This window comes from Hippopotamus amphibius, chromosome 15 (assembly GCF_030028045.1).
Source record: "Hippopotamus amphibius kiboko isolate mHipAmp2 chromosome 15, mHipAmp2.hap2, whole genome shotgun sequence".
Classification (NCBI taxonomy): Eukaryota; Metazoa; Chordata; class Mammalia; order Artiodactyla; family Hippopotamidae; genus Hippopotamus; species Hippopotamus amphibius.
The window spans coordinates 19,575,369-19,588,594 of record NC_080200.1 but is presented as its reverse complement, the minus strand read 5'-3'; the positions used below and the strand labels follow the sequence as shown (position 1 = coordinate 19,588,594).

General features: G+C 36.8%; 1 pseudogene; it reads right to left on the bottom strand.

Annotated features, from left to right (window-relative positions):
* Positions 1-10,952: 10,952 nt before the first annotated feature.
* LOC130836306 (olfactory receptor 7A17-like) lies at positions 10,953-11,937 on the bottom strand (annotated as a pseudogene).
* Between the last annotated feature and the right edge of the window lie 1,289 nt (positions 11,938-13,226).

Below are 13,226 nucleotides of genomic sequence, written 5' to 3'. Positions count from 1 at the left end.
AATGTGAATAAAATCTATTCCTTACTATTAAGGATGCAGCACTTTCAATGTTTAAAAGCAATGAGGGTAACACAATGTGACCAACTGGTAGATTTGACCACACACAATTTACAAACTCTTACAGAACCCCATAAGTATATCTATACCTACATACAAGAATTAAATGACGTACAACAAACAGTGAAAAAAAATCCTAGTTTTTCAAAAGAATGAAATAAAAATACAATAAAAATACTCAGATCCCAGGACCCAAAGCAAGGTACTTGCAAAGAATTTGCATACAGAAAATAAATGACTAACAAAGCCAAACATATATTAGATTCCCAGGTAATGAAATAATTACAGAGCAATGCTCCCTTCATGTATATTAAATACAATGTTCTTTTTCATGAGAATATCAACTGGGAGACAATACTGTGAAATGCAAGTATCCAGAACTACTGTTGCAACGTACTGTCTATCTCTCATGGGTCTGGATACTTCTCATAAAAACAGAACATGTTCAAATAACCCCACTTGAAAAAACTTCACTGCGCTTGCCTCCAAACCTAACACTCTGTTTTCCTACTCCTCTGAACTGTGAAACACCTCAGATACGGTCTAATTTTATGGGAACCACTTTGCATCTCCCATGCCTTCTTCATTCTCATCCAACAGGAATTCCATTCCCACCACTTAATTGTGAACAATGACCCTCGTATTACTGAGTCCACAGACACTGTTTTTTTAAATATATTAAACATCAATTTTGAATCTATTAGTCACCTAGAAAAGCATGGCAATATCGTGGCAAAATCCAGAGGATTAGGCTGGTTAAGTTCTCAGGTGACTTTAGGTAAAGGTCTCCACTTACATTCTCTCTGAATCTTCCCTGAAGTTTCTATGGGGCTTTCACAGTCATCTGGATGGAGTCTTTGAGTGGAAGGTCTAGGTGTGGAAATCTGATTCTTCCCTGGGTGGTTGATGATGAGGTCTGAAGCTCTGTCTTCCCACAGGATAGCAGGAAGGAGAAAAGCAATGGTTCTCCAGCCAGATTTATGAATCCAGAAGCAGTACCTATGTCCTGTCTCCTCAAGGTTGTGCTCGCTGTGGGATTGCAGCAGGAGAGATAGTTATAGCTCCCTATGTCTGCTCATTAGGCTCTGTTTCCATTGTTACTCCCACCTCTGATCACATCATCTTGTGGGACACTTGTCCAGACAGAAGGAATTTTTCTCATGATGATTCTCTGTTAGCAGGAGACTAGATTAGAAGACACGTGAATTCAGTACTGTTATTGCTTCTCCTTCATGAACTCATTTGCCTTCCAGAGGTCTAACTTCACTACTCCTCACCACAATCTTGATTTTACAGTTTCTTTAAATCTATGACTGAGGAACTTGGGTAGGACTTATGGACTTCCAAATGATTGTCTTGTGGTGGGATCATATTCTGACCTCTCTAGAAAATTATTTGCTTCTTCAACAAGAGATAGCGAGGTGTTCCTTTGCTCAAAATGCATGAGTATTGTAGACCTTAGCTTCATGATACTTTGACAGATCAATTAGGAAATTTATGTTAGTGACACAAATTAAGAGATGTCATTTAGTGCTTCATTTTTTTTCTTTCGATCTTTATTAGAGTATAATAGTTTTACACTGTTGTGCCAGTTTCAGCTACAACAAAGGGAATCAGCTGTATTTATACATATATCCTCATATCCAGCTTCCCTCCCACACTTCCTGTCCCATCCCTTTCGGTCATCACCAATCATCGAGTTGATCCCCTTGTGTTATGCAGCAGCTTCCCACTATCTATTTTACATTTGATAGTGTATGTATGTCAATACTACTCTTTCACTTTGTCCCAGCTTCTTCTTCCCCTCTTCTCCATGTCCCCAAGTCTGTTCTCTACATCTGTGTCTTTATTCTTCCTCTGCCACTGAGAATTTTTAATTTTAATTAGATGATATCTTTAGATCTTATGATGCACCATCCACTGAGCTTAGAATCTTATAAGGATGGTCTTATTTTATTTTCATGAAAGTTCATTCTCTGATGTCTGTACTACTGCATACCTTATCCTATACTTGGAGCAATGGGACTCAGAAGAGTGAAGGTATCTGACCAAAGTTATGAACTGAGTAAGGGATGAGCTTTAACTGGAACTCCTTCAATCTGTTTCCAGTTCTCATGGTGTAGAACAGTGGGTCTCAACTGGGGTGATTTTGCCTCCAGAGAACACTTGATATTCTCTGAGATATTTTTGGTTGTTGCAACTGAGGAAGTGCTACTGCCACCTAGAGGGTGGAGGACAGGGATGCTGCTGTACATCCTGCAATGCTCAGGATGGCCCCTGATACAAAGAAATATTAACAACAAATGTCCACAGTGTGAACATGAGAAACACTATTCTAGAGCAGAACTTCTCCAACATCATTGTGTAAAGGAATCACTTGGGGATCTTGTTCAGATGCAGATTCTAACGGCCCTAGAGATTCTGCATTGGTAACTAGCTCCTAGGTGATGTTGTTGCTGAAGGTCCTGGTCTGTGGACCATTCTTTGTGTATAACGTGTGTGGTGCTGTGTTAGAGTCAGACATAGATATTGTGAGGCCTTCTCCACCAAGAAGCCTCCCATCCATCTCAGGTCTGACCTCAGATTTTCAAATGATGGACTCAGTACTTCAGTTTCTGCATGTCTAAGTCACATATGATTTTTGAATATTTCTTTCATGATGGGAAATGAAGATTTTAAGACTCTGGTTCCTTATCTATAAGTAGGGAAATTCCACCCATGTTATGGAATTGGTGTGCAAATGTAATAATAATTTAGGGCTGATACAAAATATCAACACCTGGCACAGAATAGATGCTCATTCAAGAGCAGCTGCGTGACTCTGTCCCAGTTCTGCATTTACTAAGCTCAGTGTGACATCAGAGGGTCTCTAGTGTCAGAAAGTGAGTCCAGTATTGCTTTGCTCCTGGGAGACAGGGAGCTGTGATCTTTCAGAGACATCTCCTCCCAGAGCCCCCCATGGAAAAGAGGGCTTGAGAGGTCACTGATCTATGCTATGTTGTACTTGAGGATATGACCCCTGGCCCCACACATTGGCTCCAAATGGCCACAGTAAGAATTCTTCAGGCTGATTTGCTATGCTCCTATATTCTACTCTTGGGGATATCTGTAAAGCTGCTATGTCTTGGTGATCAACTTATTCCGCCAAAATGGTATCTTCCTTGTCACAATTCTATATCATAAAATTTATAAATGCTTGTTATAAAAAGAAGTATGATATGCTTCTGTGTCTGTTTGTCCTATTTAGAATTTTATTTTTCACCATGATTGATTCACTTCCCCAGTCACCTAAATGGATGGTACATTCCAACCCCTTTCTTTGAGACTTTAAATAAAAATTTTCCACCTTTATCAAGATTTAAGTGATATATAACATAGTGTAATTTTAAAGCACACAACATGATTATTTAATACAGATATATATTGTGAAATTATTACCACAATAAGGTTAGTTAACACATCTAGCACTTCATATAATTAACTGTGTCTGGTAAGAACAATTATCATACATTTTCTTAGCTATTTTCAAGTATGTAATACAGTATTGTTAACTCTGGTTCTCATGCTCTACCTTAGATCCCCAGAACTGTACACTTTATAACTGGAAGTTTGTACTCATTGACCAATAACTCCACATTTCTCTCACCCCCAAGTCCCAGGCAACCATCTAGTTAATCTTTGTTCTATGAGTCTGACTGTGAGCGATTGTACACTTTTGCCTTTCTCTGTCTGACTTAGTGGATTTATTATAATGCCCTCAACGTGCATCCAGGTTGTTGCAAATGGCATGATTTCTTTATTTTTTAACATTAAATAATTTCATATATTCTTATATCTATCTATATCTATATATTTTTAACATTTTTAATCTATTCAGCCATTGGTAGAGACATAGATTTTTCCATGTATGTCTTGTAGTTTGTAAGATAATACTGCAATAAACATATGAAAATAGGGATGCATATATCTCTTCCAGATAGTGGATTTATATACCCAGTAATGAGGTTGCTGGGTCATATGGTAGTTCCATTTTTAACTTTTGAGGACCCTCCATATTGTTTTTAATAGTGGCCGTATCAATTTGCATTCTTGCCAGCAGTGTACAAGCATTCATTTTTCTTTGTATCCCTGCAAGCATTTGCTATCTTTTGTCATCTGTGTAATACAATTCTGCTTTTTAAATTTTTAATGAAGTATAGTTGCTTTACAATATTGTGTTAGTTTCTACTGTACAGCAAAGTGAATCACCTATATGTGTACATATATCCTCTCTTTTTTTAAAGTCCTACCTATTTAGGTCACCACAGAGCATTGAGTATAGTTCCCTGTGCTCTACAATAGGTCCCCATTAGTTATTTACTTTATATATAGTTTGAATAGTGTATATATGTCAATCCCAATGTCCCAATTCATCTCACCCCCCCCCCATTCCTCTTGGTATCCATACTTTTGTTCTCTATGTCTGTGTCTCTATTTCTGCTTTGTAAATAAGATTGTCTATACAATTTTTTTCAGATTCCACATATATGCATTATTATATGTAAATGGAACATGATAGAAAGGCCAGAGATAAACCCACATACCTATGGTCACCTAATCTATGACAAAGGAGGCCAGAATATACAATGGAACAAAGACAGCTCTTCAACAAGTGGTGCTGAGAAAACTGGACGGCTACATGTAAAAGAATGAAACTAGAAAGCTCCCTAACACCATACACAAAGATAAATTCAAAATGGATTAAAGGCCTAAATGTAAGACCAGACACTATAAAACTCTTAGAGGAAGATATAGGCAGAACACTCTTTGACAAAAATCAAAGCAAAGTCCTTTGTGACCCACCTCCTAGCATAATGGAAATAAAATAAAAAATAAATGGGACCTAATGAAACTTCAAAGCTTTGGCACAGCAAAGGAAACCATAAACAAAACGAAAAGACAATTCTTAGAATGGGAGAAAAACTTTGCAAATGAAGCAATTGACAAGGGATTGATCTCCAAAATATACAAACAGCTCATGGGGCTCAATATCAAAAAAAAAAAAAAAGAGACAAATTAAAAAATAAACAACCCAATCAAAAACTGGGCAAAAGACCTAAATATACATTTCTCCAAAGTAGACACACAGATGGCCAACAAACCATTGAAAAAATGCTCAACATCACTAATTATTAGAGAAATGCAAATCAAAATTATAATGTAGTATCATGGTGAGAATGGACATCAGCACAAAATGTACAAACAATAAATCCTGGAGAGGGTGTGCAGAAAATGGAGCCTTCTTGCACTGCTGGTGGGAATGTAAATTGATACAGCCACTATGGAGAACACTATGGGGGTTCCTTAAAAAACTAAAAATAAAACTACCATGTGACCCAGCAATACCACTACTGGGAGAAAACCGTAACTCAAAAAGATACGTGCACCCCAATGTTAAATGCAACATTATTTACAGTAGCCGGGATTTGGAAACGACCTAAATGTCCAGCAACAGAAGAAAGCGTAAAGAAGAAGTGGTACATATATACAATGGAATATTACTTAGTCATAAAAAGGAATGAAATTGGGTCATTTGTAGAGACATGGGTGAACCTAGAGACTGTCATACAGAATAATGTAATACAGTTTTTAACAGATGTGAGATGATATCTCATTGTGGTTTTGATTTGCATTTCCATGATGAGTAGCGATGTTGAACAATTTTTCATGTACCTGTTGGTCATGTGTTTGTGCTTGTCTTCTTTGGAAAAATCTGTATTTAAGTCATCTGCCAATTTTATATCAGATTACTGTTATTATTATTACTATCATTTATTATTATTGAGGTGTTTGTGTTCCTTCTATAATATGGGCATTAACCACTCATTAGATATACAGTGTCCATATATTTTCTCTCATACTATAGATTGTCTTTTCATATTGTTGATTGTCTCTTTTACCATGCAGAAAATTTTTAGTATGATGTAGTCCTGCTTGTTTATATTTGCTTTTGCTGTTTGTGCTTTTGGTGTCATATCCAAAACTTCATTGCCAAGATCTATGTCATGAAGATTTTTCCCTATATTTTCTGCTAGGATTTTTATTGTTTCAATCTTACATTTGAGTTAATTCATTTCTTGTTACTTTTTGTGAGTAGTATAAAATAGCTTTCTAGCTTTATTATTTTACATGTAAATATTGTTTTCCCAGCACCATTTATTACAGAGACTGTCTTTTCTCCATTTAGTATTCTTGGCAGCTCTATCAATTACTAGTTGACTATATATGCATTGTTTATTTCTGGGCTCTCAATTCTGTTGCATTCATCTTTGTGTTTGCTTTTATGCCAGAACTATATTATTTTGCTTTATAGCGTAGTTTGAAATCAGGAAGTGTGACATCTCCATTTTTGTTTTTCTTTCTTAGAATTGCTTTAGCTACTAAAGTGTTTTTGTGGCTCCATATGAAATTTAGAATTAGTTTTTCTATGGTGAAAATTGCCATTGGAATTTTGATAGGATTTACATTGAAATTATAGATGTCAGAGTAATGTGAACATTTTAATAATATTAATTCTTCTGATCCATCAACATATGATGTTCCATTATGTGCACCTTCTTCAACTTCTTTCATGAATGACTTAAACAGTTCTGTGTATAGATATTTGACTTCGTGGTTAAATTGATTCCTATTTTTACTTCCTTTTCGATGCTATTGTCATTGAGATAGTTTTCTTATTTTTTTTCTAGACTGTTCATTGTTAGTGTATATAAACATAAATGATTTCTAAATATTGATTTTCTGTCCTTTAAGTTTACTAAGTTTGCTTATGAGTTCTAACCTGTTTTGTGGAGCCTTCACGGTTTCCTATATATAAAAACATATCATCTGCAAACAAAGACAAATTCACATTTTTATTTCCAATTTGGATGCCTTTATTTTCTTTTCTAATTGCTCTATCTAGATCTTTCAGTACTACGTTGAAGAGAAGTGGTGAGAGTGGGCACTCTTTTCTTGTTTTTGTTCCTAAAGGAAATCCTTTCAAATTTTTACCCTTCAGTGTGATGTTAGCTGTGGACTTGTTGTATATGGAGGTACTTTTGAGGTACGTTCCTTTTATACTCACTTTGGTGTAGAGTTTTTAATCATGATATAATGTTTAATGTTGTCAAATGATTTTTGCATTTATTGTCATCACCATATGATATTTACCTTTAATTCCATTAATATGGTGTATTAAATGTATTGATTTGCTTATGTTAAGCCATCCTTGTGTTCCAGGGATTAATCACATCTGATCCTGAGGTATGACCATTTTATGTGCTGTTGAATTTGGTTTGCCACTATTTTCTTTAGAATTTTTCCTGTATGTTCATCAGGGTTATCAGCCTATAGTTTTTTCTCTTCTGTAAAAAATGTGGACTTTTTAAAACAGCTTTATTGAGATATAATTCACATGCCATACGATTCACTAATTTGAAATATACAATTTATTTTTTTAGAATATTCACAGATATGTGCAACCATCAACAATATTAAAAATTTTCATCACCTCAAAAATAAATTCCATATTCTTTATCTATCTCTTCCCCATTCTCTGCTGCCCTAGGAGCTACTAATCTGCCTTTTGTCTACAGATTTCTCTATTCTGGACATAAATAAGTGGAATCTTAAAATATATGCTCTTTTGTAACTGTGTTCTTTCACTCAGAACAATGTTTTCAAGATCCATGCATGTTGCAGCATGTTTCATTCATTCCTTTTATGACTAAATAATATTCCATGTATGGATATGTTACATTTCATTCATACTCAACTAATATAATTTTCTACATTAATTATACATCAATAAGTGTTTTAAAAGGACTAAATGAAAATATATTTCCCCCAAAAGATACACAAATACCAATAAGCACATGAAAACTTGCTCAAAATCATCAGGGAAATGCAAGTTAAAAGTACATTGAATTTCTTAGTTTTCTTTTCTTATAGTGTCTTTATCTGGCTTTAGTATCAAGGGAATAAGCCGGCCTCAAAAACAGAATTTGAAAGTGTTAATACTCTTTGATGTTTTGGAAAAGTTTGAGAAGGATTGGCATTAATTTTCTAAATGTTTGGTAGATTTTACCAGTGAAACCATTTGGTCCTGGACTTTCCTTTGCTTGGAAGTTTTCTTCCTTTCTTGATTATATGTCCTTGATTTTACATGTTCTTATATGAAGAAGCAGTTTTGCCCTCTAGTCTTTGCTGACTACTCAAGACAGAAAGACATTCTCTCAGCCCTGTTAGAGATTCTGATGCAGTGTCAGAAGTTTCCTATGTATATGTCTGCTCCACACATCTTTTTCCCTCTTATTTAGGTGGGAGGATTTCCTTATGTGTGTATACTTTTTCTAGTCCTGCAAAGCCAGTCAGAGTGTTGACAGCCCAGCCTCCTGTTCACTTTCCCTAGGATGGAGATATAAGTTGAAATTTGTGTGCTTTCTCCCATCCTGTTAGATTCTGGCTGGATTTATGCATGTGCTCACTAGCTTTCTGCAAATGCTCATTCTTGATGACCCCAGGGGCTCGCACAGGGAGCCCTCCGTGGTGAAGGGGTAGGATGTAGGTGAAGAGCATTGACTGCTCATGATGTCTGTAGACCAGCTGGATTGATCCAGAGGTGAGGGTTCCTAGGGGCTCATTGCTAGGCTTCCTGATGGAGACTGTGATGCACTTGTTAGAATCTGCTTATCTTTGATGCTCTCAGAGAGTCCTGGCCACTGTTCTTCCAGTCTTTCCCCATTGCATTGTCATAAAGCTCACATCAGTTTTCTGGATGGGCATGAAAGAACTGAGTCTCTGGAAGTGTTCTGCACAGCTGAGGAAGCTGGGTTCTCACACATGTGCTCTCACACATGTGCTCTCACTTTTCCTTGTGGGAGAAATCATAGGCCAAGAAGTTTCTCTTGAAACGGAGTCTTTCCACCTTAGGGAAGGCATGATGCCAGAGTAACCAACCAGCCTTATACCTAAAGAAAGCCAGATGCTTCCAATGAGAGGCATGGATGTGAGAAAGAGCTTGCCTGGAAAAGATCACCATACAAGCAGATGATGTTTTGGGTAAAATATTAATGAATTTCTAGAGGTCACATGTGGGCTTGCTGTATAAGAAGAAATACAGGCAGGGGTTATTGTTTCACTGCAACTAGTAGAAAGCTGTACAAGCTGGCAGAGGTTGACCAGATAAAGCTCTTTCTTAGATAAAGCTCTTGGGCAAAGAATGCCAGGAGCTGGCAGTTTATACTTGGGCTGAGAAACCTCATATATGGAAAGAATCAAGGTGATACATATGGGACACAACCAGTATCTAATATAGACATAGTGTGCTTCACCCCCTTGGGCTCTGTTGAAAGTCTATTATTCTTGAATTAACTGATGGGAGATGAGCATATTGCTGTGAATGTGTGCTTTGGGATGATATGATCACACACTACGTACACAATGCAGAGACTCACAACTGTATGGAATCATGAGCATCTGAACAGTGATCAGAACCACTCCAACCATATAATCCCATTTGATTATAAAGACATTGTAATAACCCATATCATTCAGCAGAGCTTGTTATGCAGCAATAGCTAACTGATATAACAATCAAAGCAAACAGCAATGAGGGCAGATGTAAAGGTCTACTTTTTTTTTTTTTGGCATGTGTTTTGATTTGGAGACAATACTCATGATTATTATTTAAACATATTTCAGATAACTAGATTATTAATTGGCTACTTTAAGATTCTATTCCAGGGAACTTGGAGAGGTAGGAAGGACCTGCATGTTGTGTAGAAATGAATGGTGATCCTGGATCACATGATTGGGTAGAATTTTAAGCTTTCTTGTGAGTCATCCTTTGATCATGAAGATTGAAGTCTCCTGAGCAGGAAGGAGGTATGTAATGGTTTACCTTGCTAGTGTTCAGTCACTGCTTCTAATTCTTTAGTGGTAATGACAAAATTTAGAAAAGAGGAGATCCTTTGTTCAGAGCAATAGCAGAGTCATAACTGCAGGCATCACAGGAATTTTTGATTTGGAATGATTTGGGAAAAAATGATTTGGAAAAAAAAAATAGAACAAAACAACCAATCATTCACTCCAATGCATAAGCCCCCTCAAGCTTGGACACCAATCGTCCATACCTCAATATGTAGATGTAAGGATAGAAATAAATCTTCTGCTTGGTAATGAAATGTGATATTTAAATGTTTGCTCCCACATATTTAAGGCCATCTCTGATAAGACGGCCATGTTAGGGCAATCTCTTTGATTTGCCTTTCAGTATAAATTCAATCGAAATGTATTTATTTGGTGATCAGTTTTTATCAGTGATTCTGGTAGATACTGGGGACATAGGCTGAATAATTGTATAACACAGGAAACCAGCTATAAAATTCACTGGCATAAGTAAAGTCAATTTTACCAGGAAGAACAGTTAAGATGGTGATGTAGAAAAAATGACAGACCCAAAGTGAAAACATTGGTTTGAGATTTGACTCTGCAATTAAATTATATAAGTTATTTAGATGCCAAGTATAGTTTTTCCATTTGAGTAATGCAACTCATGAAAATTTCACAGACAATGTAAAGGAAAATGAAAAAAGAAAAGTACTTGGAAAGATAGATGTCACCTAAGGAAAAAAATAAGAAATCAAATTTTTCCTATGAAATAAATGGAAATTTCCAAATATTTCTCATCCAAGTTTGGGGAAAACTTAAGGGAAGTAGAAACATAGAAAAAATGAAAAACTGTCTATATATTAGCAAAACAGTTACTTAAATTTTATAGGGAAGTTGAAATCAAAGAAATGGAAAGATCAGGCAACATATACAAGGAGCAAGTGTTCCTTCCAAAATCTGATCAAGAATCACAACTTCTGCTTCTAATGCTCTGAGCCCTTCAATAAGTGACACTTCAGCCTCAGGACAATGGGCTTTTTTATAGCTGCTATCCCAAAGAATTTTCTCAGAGCTCTCTTTATGTCCTTATTCCTCAGACTGTAGATGAAGGGGTTCAGCATGGGTGTGACCACAGTGTACATCACTGAGGCAATTGCATTTGAGTATGAGCTGTGAGTAGCAGCAGAGCTAATGTGCACTCCTAAGCCTGTACAATAAAATAAGGAGACCACTGAGAGGTGAGATGCACAGGTGGAAAATGCTTTATACTTCCCCTGAGCTGATGAGATTCCTTGTATGGAGGAAACTATCTTAGAGTATGAGTAACATATCCCAGCGAATGGACCACCACCAAACAGGCCAACTCCAAAATACATTGCTGCATTATTAAGAAAGTTGTTAGAACAGGCAACTTGGATCACCTCCTTGAAATCACAGAAAAAGTGGGGGATTTCTAATTCTGTACAGAACGACAGCCTCAGTACCAATAAGCTTTGTAATAGGGAATTCAGGGCACCTATCACCCAGGATATCAGCACCAGCAGTCCACAGAGAGCAGGTTTCATGATGACTGCGTAGTGCAGGGGGTGGCAGATGGCTATGAAACGGTCATAGGACATCACGGTCAGAAGGAAGTTGTCCAACTGTACAAAGAGTAAGAAAAAGTACATCTGGGTGAGGCAGAATTCATAGGTAATGGCTTTGGTTTGAGTCACTATATTCACCAGCATCTTTGGGATGGTGGTAGATGTAAAACAGATGTCTACAAAGGATAGGTTGGAGAGGAAGAAGTACATGGGGGTGTGGGTGGGAGTCTGAGCCAACGGCCAAGATGATGAGCAGGTTTCCAAACACAGTGATCAGGTACATGAAGAGGAAAAGTCCAAATATGAGGAGCTGCAATTCTTGTTCCTCTGAAAGTCCCAGAAGAATAAATTCTGAAATATGTGTATTGTTGCCTGGAACCATGTGGTGTTGGTCACTGCCGGGACAGAAAAAAAAAAATGACATATGGGCATTAACATAGAGAAATGCTATCCATTACAGTTTCTTTTTTTTTTTTTTTTAAGGGATCTTCTGTGACATCTGTGATTAGAAATTCCTGTCTCATGCTCAGGCTTTCCACAAAGAGGTCATGTATTACACAGTTTAAATTCAAAATTACTTCAGGCATTTGAGGAATTTATGTTGGGTACTGACTATCTTTTGGTGTAAAAGTATAATATGTTGACAACAAATTTCCCTACAATCCAATAATGAAGAAAGAATATAAATTAGTAAATAAGATAATATATATTCTCTTATTATACATACACACACACACACACACACACACACACACACACACATATCTTGACTTATGACAGGAGCTAGGAAGATAAAAAGGTATAGCAGAAATGGAGGTGTTACATTTTACCAGGAGTTCAGGAAGAGCTACAAACTAGGAGAAATTTGAACAGTGGCCTGAAGGATAACAAAGCAGAGACACCAGGTTACCTGGGGGATCAGTGTGTCCTGCTGGGTAAAGAGTCACCACAAAGGCCCTGATGATGGCACTTATTCCAAATTCAAGACTCAAAATGAAGCCAAAGTGTCCAGGGGAATAAGCAACTGGGAGAGTGAGGAAGACAGTGTCAGAGGATGCTGAGGAACAAGGTGGCTTCCCTGCTACAGCTGAAATCTTAATTGACACAAGGTAGCTTTCACATTTCTAAATTTGTTTTAAAAGATACCTGTGAATAGAAATGGGTTCCCTCCTTGTTTCCATCTTTTGGTTAATATTGTGGTGTTTGTCTTTCAAGGGTCATATTTTGGAATAGATAAACTTAAGTACCACTGCCCAGAGAACTGCTCATTACACATACATACACACACACAGAGAGAAATACAGAACATTATGGCCTGCTTGGCTTCTTACTCCCTGGCTTTTCCTACTCCCAGCCACAATTATTAGGAAATTAGGCAAGTTGTCAATAGCACATTATCTTTAACATAAAAAATGTGGAAATAGTACCCAAATTCAAGTTGGGAAACCCCCCAGGGACATGGGGTTCCATTTAATATGACAACTTTTTGCCCTGTCTTAAAAGAAAATGTAAAAAAAAAAAAAAAAAAAACAAGAAGTTGAAAAAAAAAACTGAGAGAGAAGAAAGAAAAGCACATGTGCAAGAAAATAAAATCACTGATAGGTCCCACCTCTGGGTTTTTGCTGTGTTCTAGGGTACATGCATTGGGGTATATATGCCTATGCCTCACTT